This window comes from Arvicanthis niloticus, chromosome 9 (genome assembly GCF_011762505.2).
Source record: "Arvicanthis niloticus isolate mArvNil1 chromosome 9, mArvNil1.pat.X, whole genome shotgun sequence".
NCBI lineage: Eukaryota > Metazoa > Chordata > Mammalia > Rodentia > Muridae > Arvicanthis > Arvicanthis niloticus.
This window is the reverse complement of record NC_047666.1, coordinates 69,012,152-69,029,536: the sequence shown is the minus strand read 5'-3', so window position 1 is coordinate 69,029,536 and position 17,385 is coordinate 69,012,152.

Here is a 17,385-nt window from a genome sequence, read left to right as displayed (position 1 = left end):
TAATGATGTACTTATTGCTATGCTTATTTCAATTTATTATTTGTGTTTATTGTACTGATATTGTTAGAGACAATGCATAGGAAATGTGGCAATACCTCAGTGTGGGAATAGCTTTAGCATTGGTAATAATATATTGTTTGCTATGCATTATTAAAGAACAATTAAATATAAAACCTCCATCTCTGGTGTACTCTCTCCCCTCTCATGGAACTGACAATCACACAGTCAATCCTGTGTACGATTCCTGAGTGGAGAGGACCTGTCATTCCTCTCCCTGCAGGGATACTAAAGCCTTATCACAACCTGCTCACAACAGATAAGATACTGGGCTCCAGACACCTGTAAAATAAATACAATTTTAAATTTTTTTCTTTTTTAATGAGTGTGAGTATGTGTGTGTATTTGTGTGGTGGATACGTGTGTGTGTGTGTGTGTGTGTGTGTGGTCATACACTTTTTTATTGGTTATTTTATTTATTTACATTTTAAAGGTCCCCCTTTGTGGTTTCCTCTCTGTAAATCTGCCCATCCCATTGTCCATCACCCCTGCCTCTATGAGAGTGTGCCCACACCCACACACCCACACCTACCTCACTGCCCTAGCATCACCCTACACTGTGGAATTGAGCCTGCACAGGACCAAGGGCCTCCCTTCCCACTGATGTCAGATAAGGCAACCCTTTGCTACATATGTAGCTGGAGCTATTTGTCCCTCTATGTATACTCTTTGGTTGATTGTTTAGTCCCTGGGAGATCTGGGAAGTCTGGCCAATTGATATTGTTATTCTTCTGGAGTTGCAGTTTCCTCCTCAGCTCCTTCAGACCTTCCCCTAACTCTTCCCATGGCGTGTTTGTGAAATAGCTCTTAAGGCAGAGTGAGGTAGGGTCAAACAGGATGCTAGAATAAATGTTTCTGAATATCTCAACATCTTCCTCAGCATCCTCAAGGGTGAATTTGTCAGGGTTGCTTTTCTGGTTTTCAATTTCCTATGAACATATAAACTTTCATGGATAATATATATGTCTGCAATAACAAGTATGTAATAGGCAGAGGGCAGAAGTCAGTCAAAGATGATTTTCTGCTCTATATTTGAGAAGATGAAATGCATCTGTCTTTCTTTATAAGTTAGTTTGGGCTGTATAAAAAAACTCTGACATATATTTGCATCCATACCATATGAAAAAATGCATGTAAATTATAAGTCATGAGGACTTTGGAGCCAACCAAATATATTTGCTATGCCTAGACATTCAAGATATGCAGATGGATCAGCAATACTTAGCTGTTTTGTTGGTCTTCCTGATTTCTTTCTTGTCTGTACTCAGGATCTTCAGGTGTTCTGCCCTATCATGTCTTATTTTTAACAGCTTGGAAGGAATTCGGTACTTTTATTATTGAAACAAAAGGAAATTCATTTTTCTTTTTTTTTAATTAGATATTTTATTTATTTACATTTCAGATGTCATCCCCTTTTCCCATTCCTCCTCCAGAAACTCCCTATCCCATCCCCACTCTTCCTTTTGTTTTTGTATCATTTTAATTACAAGCAAGTATTAAGGTCAGTTTTAGGTTGAGGAACTAGCAATACAGTAGATGCAAATAGTCAAGAAACAAACAAGACAATAAACACAAATAATCAAAGAACAAGCAAGGCAATAAACAAAGTTCCATGATCACTCCCTTGATCACTGTTTTTAAGGGCTTACCAGGATGACCAAAATATCTGAGCCTATCTCTTATGCTAACCCAAAGTCATTTTCATGCCTGAAGGCTACTTCTTTGTTCTAGCCTAAGATTTAGATTCCTGCCTAAAATTCCAAGCAGCAGGGGCTGCTTGGCAGGAAATACCATTTTCTGAACCCAACATTTTTCCAGTCTTCCATTCTAAAGTATATATTTATGATGATCTAATATAGTAGTCCTTTCTATAATTCAGTTTAGTTTAGCAGCAGTTATGTTATCTCTCTAATTGACATTTCAAAATTTGAAGTCATTAAAACATTATTTAAAATATCTTTGGAAAGTCAATTCCCCCTTTGTTCTGTGAACATTTTCTTTAAAGTACTATTAGATAACTCTAGAATTGCTTTGTAAGACTCTTGGGAGCCTTAGCTTTCCAGGGACCCCTGAGTAAACCACATGCAGTCATGATACACTGCAAAAAGCTAGAGGAATTTTATTGTTCCAACATGTTGGGGTCATCCTTCACACAAAGGAGAAGTGGTGACCCAGGTTAGCCCATTTGGCCAGATTTTTTTTATTTGATATTTTATTTATTTACATTTCAGATGCCAATCCCCTTCCCCATTCACCCACCCACCCATTAATCTCCTATCCTACTCCTCCTCCTTCTTTTTTGCCTTTATACTATTTAAATTACATGCAAGTATTAAGGTCAGTTCTAGGTTGAGGAACTAGCAATACAATACATGGAAATAGTCAAGGACCAAGCAAGACGATAAAACCAGATAATTAAAGAACATGTACAACAATAAACAGAGTCCCATGATGACTCCTGTGATCACTATTTCTAAGGGATGATCAAAGTATATGAACATACTTCCCTGTCCTAGTCCAAAGTCATTTTTATGCCTGAAACCTACTTCTTTGTTCTAGATTAAGATTTAGATTTCTGGGAGCTGGAGAGATGGCTCAGTGGATAAGAGCACTGACTGCTCTTCCAGAGGTCCTGAGTTCAATTCCCAGCAACCACATGGTGGCTCACAACCTTATCTGTAATGGGATCTGATGCCCTCTTCTGGTGTGTCTGAAGACAACAACTACAGTGTACTCACATACATAAAATAAATCTTTAAAAAAAAAATTTAGATTTCTGCCTGAAATTACTTCTTTGTTTCAGCCCAATGTCAGATTCCTGCCTGCAGTCCATTTCCTTGGCCTTGGCCTATGTCAGATTCCTTCCAAGCAGCCCATTTCCTTGTCCTTGGTCAGTTGGCCAGTTTTTATAGTTTTTAAGGCAGCAGCCATTAGGCACAATGTGATTAGCAGAACAGTGTGACTTTTTAAACTGATTGATCTTTAGGGAATGAGGTGGCAAGGACTTCCCTTGTCTGTAGGTGGCAAGGGTTGGTCTGTCATGTGGAATGTGTCTACATGCTCTGGGCTTTCCCCACCTGCAGGTGGGTTCCCTCCCCTGTGGTCTGAGGAATGTTAATTAGCTTCTCCCATCAGGTAAGTGTTCCATGACCTTCCCAAAGTTCCTAAGCTGACCTCTTCATTCCCCCCCCCTTTTTTATTAGATATTTTATTTACACTTCAGATGCCATCCCCTTTCCCCACTCCCCACCCTTAGAAAACTCCTATCCTAAGCCACCTTTTCCTTTTTGCATTTATACATTTTTTTTAAAATAATGTTAATCATAAGCGTTATAAGTTTGGAATTGTTCATTCAGAGGTGTAACCCACTGACCAACCTAGATGTAACAACTATCTTTGACTGGTGGAGATACATGAACATCTGCCTCCCTGTCTCCCCCCTCTTTCTCTCTTTCATCACATAGCTTCTCCTCTCCTTCTTCTTCTCCTCTTCTTACACCCTTTCTTCCTCTCAGTACTCCTCCTACCTTAGCTCCTCCTACCCATCACCCTTCCTGTTAAAATGAAACTTTTCTCTCAAAATACAATTAGAGCATAATTATGCCAATTTGTACCAGTGAGGTACAAGATAGTCCTAATACCCCATCCATCCTTTTGTTGACTAACCAGCACCTCTGTCATCTATCCTAACTAAAACATTTAGTTCTGAACCTGGCTTTAGGATGAATGTCAGCTGACGACCATCCACTCAAATCTTTTCTCTTACGGTAAATAGCTATAAGTTTTCAACCACGTCAGAAATCCAGAATGACTGAGTTAACTATAATTGTGGGAAGCACAAAGCATAGCTTCTAAAACTTAGTCAATTTATAGAGACCTCTGAACACCTGAAAAGCCCCTATACTACCGAACATTGGAGCATCAAATCTTCAGCCTTCTGGCCCAGAATCATCTGACAGACCTTGGTGATGCAGGATTATTAAGGACTGATTACTCTGTCTAGGCAGATATAATCAGTCGACTATTCTGCATGTGTGTCCTTTTCTGGACAGTAATTTGTCTGTAGATGGAAAGAGGCAATTCTTGCCTAGTGGCTGTTACCACACAACTGGAGTAACTCCAAGGATGCTCAATTTCTTCTTAGAATCCATGACAGGAAGCTGTCAGGAGCAGACAGGTCTCTAATCAATATGAACATTAATATATAAATATTTGTAGCGTCAGTTCTATGGACTTCTGATGTTTTGAAAACCAACTATCCATGTAAGGTAACCTGGACTGTTGTCTGTTCACTCCTCTCAGCTATTTCTAAATAAAATATGGAAAACACCCTAATAATAAACTCAAAAATATGAATTTGCTATAGTCCCTTAACTCATAGGTTAACCGTCCCAAATCAGTTAAAAAAGTTTAAAAAGGGGCTTGGTCTAGGCATTGTATTCCTAAATGTGTTATACAGGCACAATGCCCGTGAGCGTATCAATATTCATCTCATTTTTATATTAATAAGAGGCTCGTACCAATGAAAACCTTAAATTTGAGATCAAAGTAAATTTTGTACCATTTAAGAAATTATAACTTCATCTTGATAATAATTATACAGATTTCTACCAATAGGTTATGGCTATGCAATAAGTCCTAACTAATCCCCCCTGTTCCAACAAAACCACTACTTGTCCCTAGAAAGACAGACCATTATTAATCACATTAGTCCCCAAGCTCAGGGAATAGGGGTGCTGACTCTTCTTTAACTTCTTTGTAACACGCGCTTTTTGCAACTGTGCAGTTAGTTGTTTACAAGTGGGAGGACAGGATGTCCACACCATCTTGGAATGGCAAATCACTGCGGCTCCCAACATCTATCCCTGTTTAAATTATTAATATGAAACAGCCTTTTGCCTATTAAACGCAGTACCAATCAAGATTCGAACTCAAACCCGATCAAGCAAACTCCATCATGGGGGAATAAGCGATCAAGAGCTTATAGCCCAAAGATTTTCCCTTACCCTACCAGGTGCGATGGAAACAAGTCCTCTGGGTGCAAGGGCTAAGGGGATGTAAAGAGGAATTGACACCCATCCCTGTGCAATGGAGTATAGCTCCCAGGAGTGCAAGGGCTGTCAACCTACTATTCAGGTACCACAGCTATTTAGGCAAGGGCTGGCTGGACTTAGACCTCTCATCGACCCAGTGCAATGGGCTGAACCCTTGGGGTGTATCGACTGAGGGTCTCAGTCATCGGCTACTTTCTTAGCCTAGATAGTCAAATTTCAGGGGGAGATGCTTGCTCCAAGACTGCGAGTGCTTGGGCGCTAGTGGCCTAGTCACGTTTTTGTTGGGCTCTGAGCTTACAGACCAACCATACATGAACACTAATCCACAACATAGGGCAGCACCAAACAGGCCTATTCCCACCCATTTAAAAAAGAAAGAAAGAAAAGGCAGAAGAAATTCAAGAAGTAAAATCTCCAGGGGTAACGGGGTCCATCTGTGCTCCATCAAGGCTCAAGATCCGGATCTGCAATTGGTGTTGCACCTGGTCCAACTCCCCATTCCACTTTCCTTTTAAATAAGCAGAAAGATTATGGCTTTAAATAAATGTATCATTCACAAATCTCAGAGGTGTAATACCTGGATGTGGGGTTGCTGACACACAGCTTATTTGAACCACATCCGTGAGCTGCTCCACATGGGCTTGGAGCCAATCAACTCTCTGATTGACCAAAGTCTCTTTTAAGTCTCAATAATGATGTACTGGGATGGGCAAAAAGGTAGGCCCGTGCACAACCAAGGCTAGGTCTAGTGAATCATTCCAGCATTGTGCTAAAAAGCATGTAACATTCTTACAATCCAAGATATCAGAATTATTCTGAAAGTTGGATAACATAAAGAAAAATGGAGGGTCCACACACACCAACACCGGTTGTGCAGATGCATTCTTAAACACCTTATTAATTTTAATGTTATTCAAATGGCTAAAGATATTAGATCTTGTAGCCAAAACATACTGTACTTCATGAAATATATCATTCAACAAGACAAAAGGCAGATATATCCTTTTTTAACATTCTAAACAGTGGCTGCAACACATAATTTAATTGCGTTGAAGCAGGATAAACTCAAGAAAATACACATATGATTTAATTTAGGACTTGCATCCCTTTGAAAACATCAAACAGAGGTTTAAATCCTCCTATGGTAAGCTTAAAATGAGGTTTTAGCCAAATAATATCTCTTAACAACGTTTAAAAATCACTAAGAGCAAATCAAGATTAAAAGTAAACCATTTTCTTTTGTATGTACACTCACAAGCCAAAAGATGGCGTTAGATCCCCACCACAAATGGTTGCGAGCTACCATGTGGTTGCTGGGAGTTCAGCTTTTATATTTTATATTAAGTCCAGCCTTTAATGGCTGAGCCATTTCTCTAGCCCAACCTGTCTCAAATATTGAAAGACACTGTCTTTGAATCCTTTTTTGGAGTAACAAGTACTCTAAAAAATTTTTAAAGCTCGTTATATTGGAGCAATAGCTTGCAGAAAAAATTTCTTTTGGAGAAATCCACTAATAAAGTATCACACAATGAATAATACACACCAAAAGATTTAACCTCTTACTTTGTTGTATTAAAACAGCAACAATATTTATATATATAAAATGTAAAACAATTAACCATTTTCTGAAGCAATTATTTCTAACAAATATCGCTTCATGGGCTCTTAAACATTATGAATAAATTTACTACCTGTAAACCTTTCACCTTTACCAGAAATGTAAAGGGATAATATAAAAACATCTTTTATATCTATAAAATTCTATAAGCATTTATTAAAATGGCAGCCGGAGTAGGCAACTTATGTTGTATAAATCTTAAATTTGAACTTTATTTTGGATTAATTTAATAACCAATCTTTTTGTCCCATGAGAATATTGGATAAAAGCCAACCTTAATCTCCAGTAATTGTTACAAACATTAGAGGAATCCAAAGCATCCCACCTTCAACAACTCTGAATATAAAGGAACCAAAATCATAACTTTTAACCCACAGACTGTTGTAAAGTCTTTGAGTCTTAGATTTATCTCTCTTCTCACAAGAAACACAGAAATCCCGGTAAGCACATTTCTAGGATCTGGTCTGAAGACTCAGAACAAAAGGGAATGCTTTGCACCTGGGCTTCTGTAGTTCAGTCTGCATGTCTTAATTCAAATGTAAATGCACTTAACCTCCCTCAGGCCTGTTCTCTGAGGCTTGGCTAAGCCGAATTGTGCATTTTTGGCTTTAGCTTAAAACCTTAAATTTAAACTGTAAACCTTAAAAGACACGTGTTGTATCCTCTACCAACTGTAGCCAAAGGAATATTGGCAGTTTAACTATGTTGTAAAACCTCTTTTGTAAGTAACACTCAAATAGCTGTAATCAAAAGGTAGTACTTCAGCATTTGAATGCACTGGCAAGAGAACAGTTCAAGATCTGACTATGGCCCACAGCTGTATACTTATCACCAAATGGAACTTCAGTATCAGGAGACTCAGAGCTGTAATCTTGCAACCTAGCTTCATTCTTCACAATCTGCACCAGCCACGTAGGGACCCAAATTAAATTGTTTTCACCTGTGGAATAAGCACAAACAGCCCCCCTCCCTGGGCCACAGCAAGCCCTTAGCCAATCTTGTAGCCTCTTGTTCTTACGAGGGACAATGGCTGCACGACATTCAGCTGTGGCATTTTCAAAGATCATCTGTTCTATCAGTGGCATTGCTTGCCCAGAGCTCCTGGGGCACTCCCTGTGTGCCCACTGCGCTTTCCAGGGCAGACTATCTCCCTCCTCTGTCTGCCTTTCGCGCCATGCTCCCTTGTTCTGGCTCTGCCTTGTTGCAAGCCGCCACAGGTAGCAGAGTGCAGACGCTTCCCCAAAGATTCTGTCATAAAGGAGGATCTTTTTTTCCTCCAACCTCTCTCCACCCACCGATGGAGGTTTCTCAAGCTTAATGGACTCTGCAGCAGTCCTTGTTCCCTTTGGATATCCTATCCTATGACCAGGCCTTTTTCCCTGTTGCCGGCTAACACACCCTGGTTCTGGTATGCTAGAGTGGCCCCTTTTCTCACAACACACATAAGTTAAAAACAAATGCAATGCAAGCAAGAGGCTAGCTAGTGGAGCGGCAGCGGTGAGTTTAAATCTGCTTGCCACAAACGCCACCCCAGGCATATCTTCCAAAAGTGTACCTCGAAACCTGCAGTCTTTTAACCCTCCTCGAGTCTCAGGGGCCTTCCGCAACGCCTTGAAATTCCCGGGATCTCGGCGCCAGATATAACTGGTGCCTTTTGCAACTGCGCAATCAGTTGTTTACAAGTGGGAGGACAGGATGTCCACGCCATCTTGGAATGGCAAATCACTGCGGCTCCCAACACTTCTTCAAGCTGATTAAGGGCGTTGAGATTTTAGAAGAGGGGTGGGGGAAAGAGTAAGTTGATAAGCCTCTGATGCTGTGTCTTCACTGAATCCAGATGGAATTCCAGGACATCAGAGGTTTGGGCAGGTCTGCTCAGTATGCTTGATGAGTAGATACACCAAGGCTGTGTATTCTGCAATATACAATTCTCAGAACAAGTTTTAGTATCAAGAGTAAAAAAAATTTCCCACCCCCAGGGGGCTTACATTTTTATTTAAAGATGTTGGTTCTGAAGACTTTTTTTTCCCCAGCTTGTTAAAATTGGTTGTAGTATTTACGTTTCAGATTTTATCCCCTTAGCCTACTTCCTCCCACCACCCAGAAACCTCCTATCCCATCCCCCTCCTCATGCTTCTATGAGGCAGTGACCACACCTACCCCCCTCACTATCCCCTCCCCGCCCTCACATTCCCCCCCCCACTGTGTGTTCATTTTTTTTTTTTTTATGGGACCAAGAAACTCCTCTCCCACCTATGTCAGACAAGGCCATCCTCCCCTACATATACCTCTGGAGTCTTGGGTCCCTCCCTATGTGTTCCCAGGCTGGTGGTTTAGACCCTGGGGGGCTCTGGTCATTTGGTATTGTTGCTTTCCACCTGGGGTCAATAACCCTTTCTGCTCCTTCAGTCCTCTCACTAAGTTCTCCATTGGGAAACCCCTGATCATATCAGTGGTTAACTGAGAGCATTGTCCTCTGAGTGTGTTAGTCTTTGGCAGACCTCTAAGGAGACAGCTATATCATGTTCCTCACATTATGCACTTCCAGCCATCCACAACAGTGTTTAGATTAGGTGGCTGTACATGGGGTGAATATCCAGGTGGAATGGTCTCCTGATGGCCCCTCCTTCAGTTTCTGTTTCATGTTTTGTTTCCCTATTTGCTCCCTTGAGCATTTTTGTTTCTCATTCTAAGTAGAACTGAGGCATCCCCTCTTGGTCTTCCTTCTTCATGAGCTTCATGTGGTCTGTGGGTTGAGTCTTCGCTAATCCAAGCTTTTGGGCTAACATCCATGGAGATATGTTTGTGTAACTATCTTCTTTTGGGGATTTTGGAAGATTACTTTCTTGCTTTTTCTAGGTTGTAGTTTCCCTCCTTGTATTGGAGTTTTCCACCAATTATTCTTTGAAGTGCTGGATTTGTGTTGAGATACTGTGTAAGTTTGGATTTGTCATGGAATATTTTGGTTTCTCCATCAATAATGATTGAGAGTTTTGCTAGGTATAGTAGTCTGGGCTGGCATTTGTGTTCTCTTAGGGTCTGTATGATATCGGTCCAGGATCTTCTGGCTTCTATGGTCTCTGGCGAGAAGTCTGGTGTAATTCTTATAGGTCTGCCTTTATATGTTACTTTGCCTTTTTCCCTTACTGCTTTTAGTATTTTTCCTTTGTTTTGTACATTTGATGTTTTGACTATTATATGGTGGGAAGTATTTCTTTTCTGGTCTAAACTATTTGGAGTTCTGTAAGCTTCTTGTATATTTATGGACATCTCTTTCTTTAGGTTAGGGAAGTTTTCCTCTATAATTTTGTTGAGGATATTTACTGGTCCTTTTAGTTGGGAGTCTTCCCCCTCATCTATACCTATTATCCTTAGGTTTGGCCTTCTCATTGTGTCTTGGATTTCTTGTATATTTTGGGTTAGTAGCTTTTTGTATTTTGCATTTTCTTTGACAGTTGTGTCAATGTTTTCCATGGTATCTTCTGCACATGAGATTCTCTCTTCCATCTCTTGTATTCTGTTGGTGATACTTGTGTCTATGACTCCTGATCTTTTTAGGTTTTCTATCTCCAGGGTATTGTTCCTTTGTGATTTCTTTATTGTTTCTACTTCCATTTTTAGATCCTGCATGGTTCTGTTTAATTCCTTTTCCCGTTTGGTTGCATTTTCTTGCAATTCCTTAAGGGATTTTTGTGTTTCCTCTTTAAGGGTTTCTATCTGTCTACCAGTGCTCTCCTTAAGTTCTTTGAGAGTGTTATTTATGTCTTTCTTAAAGCCCTCTATCATCATCATGAGAAGTGATTTTAATTCTGCTTCCTGCTTTTCTGGTGTGATAGGGTGTTCAGGGCTTGTTCTGATGGGGAAGCTGGGTTCTGATGATGCCATGTAACTTTGGTTTCTGTTGCTTACGTTCTTGCTCTTGCCTTTTGCCATCTGGTTAACTCTAGTGCTGCCTGTACTTGCTGTCTCTGACTGAAGCCTGTCTTTCTAGTTATCTAGCTTGTGTCTGATCTCCTAGGGGTCCAGATGTCTCTGTGATCTTTTCCAGCTGCACTGATTACAGTGGTACCTCTAGGATGCCTCAGGATATGGTGCCTCCAAGGTAGTAGTCCAGCTACCTTGACTGCTGTTCTGGGTGTCTGCTGTTCTGGGTGCAGTGTGTCCTCTAGAATATCTCAGGATATGTTGTCTGAAGCTCTGAGTTCATTTGTTCTTCTGTGGCTCTGGATTGAGTGGACCTTCCAGTATGTCTCAGGTGGAATCTGGGGTCCACACAACAGCAGACCTGGCAGAGGTCTGATCCAGGCCTCAGATCTGAGAACTAGTTTCTAAGACACTGTCCAAGTTAGAGCGCCTGGGATCCCTGCTTCCTCTGGGTTCTTGGAGGTTGGGGGCAGAGCTGCCACCCAAGATCTGCTCAGTGCTCTGGCCCAGACTGGAAGGAACCAGTGTTCCGGGCCGGGAGTGACTTCCTGGGTCCTTTTGGTTCCCAGTTACTCCCTGTTTAGGGTGGGCCCTGCTGTCTGCTTACCTAAGATACTGCCTGAGTTCGAGCGCCTGGGATCCCTGCTTCCTCTGGTTTCTTGGAGGTTGGGGACAGAGCTACCACCCAAGATCTGCTCAGTGATCTGGCCCAGACCGGAAGGAACCAGTCCATTCCCCCCTTTTCTTTGTGCATGATTCAATCTTGGAGTTATTGGGGATGGTTATGTAACTCATATCTCTGGTCCTCTGTACTTAGCTCTTGATATCTTTGTCTCAGGACCATCAACTGTACAGTACCTATGCAATCTTTAATACAAGCAACTAAGTGGATTTAAAAGGCAAGGGCCAAAAGTCAGAGGCAGGAACAAAATTATCAGGGGTTCTAACAATGTACAAAACAAGGTAGTAAACCAAGGGAAGTTAGTTGTTAAACCAAGACTCAAACCATCTTTGGGCTTGCTCCCTCTCTCTTTTGGCTAGTCCCTCCTGTACCTTTTCCACTGAATCTTTAACTATCTTCCTCCCACCCCCTGAATGGTTTCCAGTATGTGCTTCTCAATTTTCTACACCCTTAGGTAGCACAGAAAAAGTAGCTGCCCCCCCCCCACACACACACACACATACACTGATGGGCCTCCAGCCAGCTTCTCTCATCTCAGGGGCACACAAATATGGGGTTTCTCAAAGGACACTTCTCAACTTTGGATATGCACACCCTAAGCTCCATCCTCTAAGGTTGCTTCTGGGACATGGTTTAGATTCAAAAGTCCCTCATCCCTGTAATTTGGGCAATCCCTGCCCCTATGTCTCTAGGGTGGGAATATCTCAGGAGTCAAGGCCAGCCGCTGACAGAGATCAAAGACAAGGTCTGGCCACCAGGCACAAGGCAGGCATTCCACCATAGTGGACCAAGCCACATTTCCAGTGGCTGAGAACACTTGCCAAGTCACTTTGGTAGGGTTGTGGGAGGTACTGAGCCTCAGTGCTGGATGGAAGATACACCATAGCCATCTAATGGTTTCTTTGGCCTTGCAGAGCAGCAGGTGATCTTGAACTTGAGGAGGTTGCTTAGGTGTCTGGCTGCTCTCCAGTCAGCATCAGGTGCAAGTGCTGGTCTGAGTTATGTGAACTCAGGCAGTTACTCCATCCACTTGTACCGAGGTTGGAATGGTCAACAGCACTTTTCCACTTTGCTTGCTCATATGGAACCTCTGGGGTACCTGTAATATATAGGGCACTAAGTTTAGGCCACAATTTTTGGTGGCTGATCTGGAAAGCTTACAATCGAGCCATAAGATCCTTATCAGCCTGAAAAGTCACTTATGGGGTGCATTAGCTTACTGGGAATCTCCTGAGTGAACCACATGGAGTCATGAAGCAATGCAAAAAGCAAGAGGAATTTTATTGTTCCAAAGTGTTAAGGCCATCCTGCACCCAAAAGAGAGGCACTGATCCCAGGCAGCCCATTTGGCCAGTTTTTATAGAGTTTTTAAGGCAGCAGCCATTATGCACAATGTGGTTGGCAGAACAGTGTGACTTTTTAATCTGATTGGTCTTTAGGTAATGAGGTGGCAAGGACTTCCCTTGTCTGTAGCTGGCAAGAGTTGGCCTGTCCTATGGAATGTGTCTACATGCTCTGGGCCTTCCCTACCCACAGGTGGGTTTCCTCCCCTGTGCTCTGAGGAAAGTGATTCAGCCTTTCCCTTCCTAGGGAGCAAGTGTCCTCTGATGGAGGAATGTTAATTAGCCTCTCCCATCCAGCAAGTGTCCCATGACCTTTCCAAAGTTCCTGAGCTGACCTCTCAGTTTCTCTTGTAGGATTACAAGGTGTGTCCTGTAATGTTGCAAGCCATAGTGCCTTAAATATATTGCATTATAATGGATGCATGTGCCTGAGCATTATCAGCTATAATCTTCAAAGATATTTCCAAAATAGCCATTATTTCCAATACATGTTCAATCTCAGAATCAACATCAGAATTCATGGCTAAACCCCACTGAAATTCTGAATATGCATCAATAGCATGGTGTATCGACATAGATACATATCTCAATTACCCAAACTCTACAAACGAAACATAATTTATTGCATGACATTAGTCTAAGGTATCATCACTACGTAGAATCTGTGTTTTTAACATAGTATGTTGTATCTCTATAGGCTGCCATTCAAATTCTATTCTGTGACCTGTAACCTAGCATCTAAATTCTCAGTCTCCTCTTTATCCAAGTCAGCCCTATTCTGATCTCTCATACAGAGTATGTAAAATGTAGGGATCACTATGGAAAAAAAAGCAATCATTTGTACCTTGACAAACAAAACAAAATAATATGGAGTCCAAATGCATTCTGTCACTGGGTTTCCACTTTTTAATATAGAAAATATTTTTCTATTAATCACTAATTTTCTCAGGGTCTTTACCAATTTAAAAGTGTGTGTGTGTGTGTGTGTGTGTGTGTGTGTGTGTGTGTGTAAATTTTTATATTTAGTCTCTTTCAGATTTTATTGTTTTTAAACATAATACCTTACTAGTTTAGAAGTTGAAAGCTGTTCAGTCTTATGCCTTCTTTGAAAAAAAGCTTGTTTTGCCCTTTTTTGTGCATTTGTAGGCTCCTTAGACCAGCACATGTCTATGGCAGTTAATTTTGCCTCCTTAGACTGTGTTAAGCACACTGCCTTTGCTGCTTTGGGGCAAAGAGATTATTTGCCCTCTGACTTCCACTAGCTCCAGGCTGAAACATGCTTCTCTAGCACAGACCTCAATTGGGCTGTGGTCTTCTCATAGGCCTCCTAGCTCCCTCTAAAATGAATTTAGCCCCCTACCAGTTAGGCTCTAGGATGTGCTCTCCTGCACATTCTATCCACTGCTCATAGGCATCTGCTCTCTCTTAAAGAGACCAGACGTCCTGTGTGGCTTCTGTGTTGCTGCCTAACTTTTCGGCCATTTACTCAGGACTTCTCAGGCATTAAGGCTGGATTCTAGCCTTATGGTGGATGCCATTTGTTTATGGAGTTTTCTGTGTGTGTTTTCCTCCTGGCCCCAAACTCCCAGAAATAATGACTCTGAGACGCAAATATATTTACAAGTACGTAGGCCATATAGGTGTGCTCCTTTAATACCTTATAATTTAATGTCCTGTTATTATATAATCAATTCTGCCATGAGGTTTGTAATTTCTCAGCCAAGGTCAGAAATTGGGAGACCTTGGAACACTCAGCCCTAAAAGGGATGTCTCCATCAAATCCCTCTTTTGTGGGATCAGGAAACTCTGAAGAAGATGAGGTGAAAAGAGTGTAAGAGCCAGACAGTATTAAAGACATTAAGAAAACAATGGCCTCCAAATCAACATGATTGATGCTCATATGAACTCACAGACACTGAAACAGCTTACACAAGTCTTATAAAGATCTGCTCCAAATGGAGTCCTACAGCTGAAAGAATTAGATATATGCCCCCACCTCTAACTCAGAAGCAATCTAAAATTGCTAACAACTTGTACTTGAAAATTTGGTTTTCATAAATGTATTCTTACTGAGAAAACAAACTATTCTTAAGGCTAGACTGCATGAACAGCAGGAGATGGTCTACAGAAAATTAAATCAAGGGCATCTTTCTTGTTTCATAATGTTGCGTCAGTACTCTTCCTTTAAAAAAATATCTTATTGTATTTTGTTTCATTTTGTTACTCTTTTTGTTTTAAAAGTCCTTGGCATATATAATGGCTTCCAGTTAATGTTTATATGAAAATCCTGAGTATGTGAACAGTGGGTTACTGGTTTTTGTAGAGTTCTTTTGGGGGAAAAGTTTTTTTTTTTCTCCTATTTCTTTGTTTTGTTCATTTACATGTTTGGCTTTGTTTTTGAATATATTATATTATATTATATTATATTATATTATATTATATTATATATTTCCCTTAGAAGTCTGTTTTTCTTTCTAATAAAAGGCAGAAATGTGGTGGATTCAGATGGAATGGAAGGTAGGGGGAACGTGAGAGGAGGTGAGTGATGGAAAACAAATATCAGGCTATATAATGTGCAAAAAAATCAATTTTCACTAAAATTAAAAAATCACATCACAGACCAGAAATTTACAAAAGTCAAATTTGTATATATGAAACACTGTGCATTCGGCAAATAACTTATTTGTAAAATTTATAAGGTTAAATGTTTTGCTAAATTAGATATTTAAAATAAATAAAGTGAACATCATGTTTATTCAGACTTCATTGTGTTCTTTAATAAGCATGTCATTTGTCTAGACTAAGAGTGGTCTATGCTGAACTACATTGACTGTAGGAGCTTGTGTTCTTAACTAAGGTATGGAATGTATTTGCCTATTGTGGTAGTTTAAAAAGGCTTGGCCCATGGGAAACTGCAATATCAGGAGTTAGAAGTGTCTCACTGGATGAAGAGTGTGTGGTCTCATATATATGGCCAACTTTGGCCAGTGGATCCAGAGCCTCATTCTGGCTGCACTTAGACTAAGACGTAGAATATTTGGCTCCTCCAGCACCACTTTTGCCTTCATATTGGCATGTTTCATCCTATGATACTGGACTGAACCTCTGAAACTGTAAGCTACCTTGTCTGGGTCCCCTGACATTCAGCTACTGTGCACAGTCAGAGGACCACAGGCTAATGACCTCTGGCCATTAACTCTTATTGTTCTGGGGGCCAGAGCTACTGGCTACTGGCAATTGACCCTCTCCTACCTTTCAGCAGCCATAGCTGATGGCTTCTGACAATTGACTCCTGTTTATAACAGGAGGACATTAGGAAAAGAAATTTAATTATTTGGGTTCTTTACTCTTTAACTCAGGTGCCTCTCACTGGTGAGAGATTCCTAGCACACTAAGTCTATTTGAGCCTGAGAGAAATAAAAAGGTTAAAAAGAAAGTAATTCATACACACACACACACACTCAGCTGGGCCCAACCATTAATTTCATCAACTTCACAAGTACACATGAATACTTACATACATACACATCTAGCTATGTATGAATGTATGTATGTATGTATGTACAGATAAACATATATACACATATGCACGTTTGGTGAATAGAGCAGAGCCCCAACAGCTATTCTTGAGTGTTCTTACAGGTTTTTAGACAAAAATTTCTTTACAAAATTATCTCCAAGATAAAAATGTTATACAAAATGCATCAACAGATGCTGATGCATTCAAAACAATGTTCCATCTATAATTTAATATAATATAATTTTAATTTTTAATTTCATTTAAAAAAAAGTTCAAAGAAACAATTTCACATGGCCTTATTATATCATAGTGCATACCTATGGCTTCATTCTTGGACCTCTCCTAAACAGAATGTTTTTTCTTCCTTCAACACAAATCTCTCCCAAGCCTATTTCTATTCTTACTAAACTTAATGAAAGCTCTTGGTACTCCTTATTATGCACCCTTTGTTTATAAATCTATTTATAAATAAGGTGGCATACTCTATTCTTTTTTATTTTATTTACATTATATTTACATTTCAGATTTTATCCCCTTACCCCATTCCCCACTCCACCCAGGAACCCCTTATCCCATCCCCCCTCCTCCTGCTTCTATGAGGTGTGCCCCCACCTGCCCCCCACTCCCACCTCCACACCCTCAAATTCCTCCCCGATTGGTGTTCAGCCTTCATGGGACCAAGGATCTCCTCACCCACCTATGCTCGACAAGGCCTTCCTCCCTTACATATATAGCTGGAGTCATGGGTCCCTTCCTATGTGCTCCCAGGCTGGTGGTTTAGATCTTGGGGAGCTCTGGTTGGTTGGTATTGTTGCTCTCCCCTTGGTGCCACCAACCCTTTAAGCTCCTTCAGTCTTTGATCAGATCAATGGTTAGCTGTGAGCATCTGCCTCTGGATATGTCAGACTCTGGTAGACCTCTGAGGAGATAGCTATACCAGGCACCTGTCAGCATGCACTTTCTGACATCCATATCAGCATCTATCTTTGGTGACTGCACCTGGGATGGATACCAAGGTAGAATGGTATCCAGATGGCCCCTACTTGAGTTTCTGTCCCACACTTTGTCTTCATATTTGCTCGCTTGAGTATTTTGTAAATCCTTCTAAGTATGACCAATGCATCCACACTTGGTCTTCCTTCTTCATGAGCTTCATGTGGTCTGTCAGTTGAAACTTGGCTATTTCA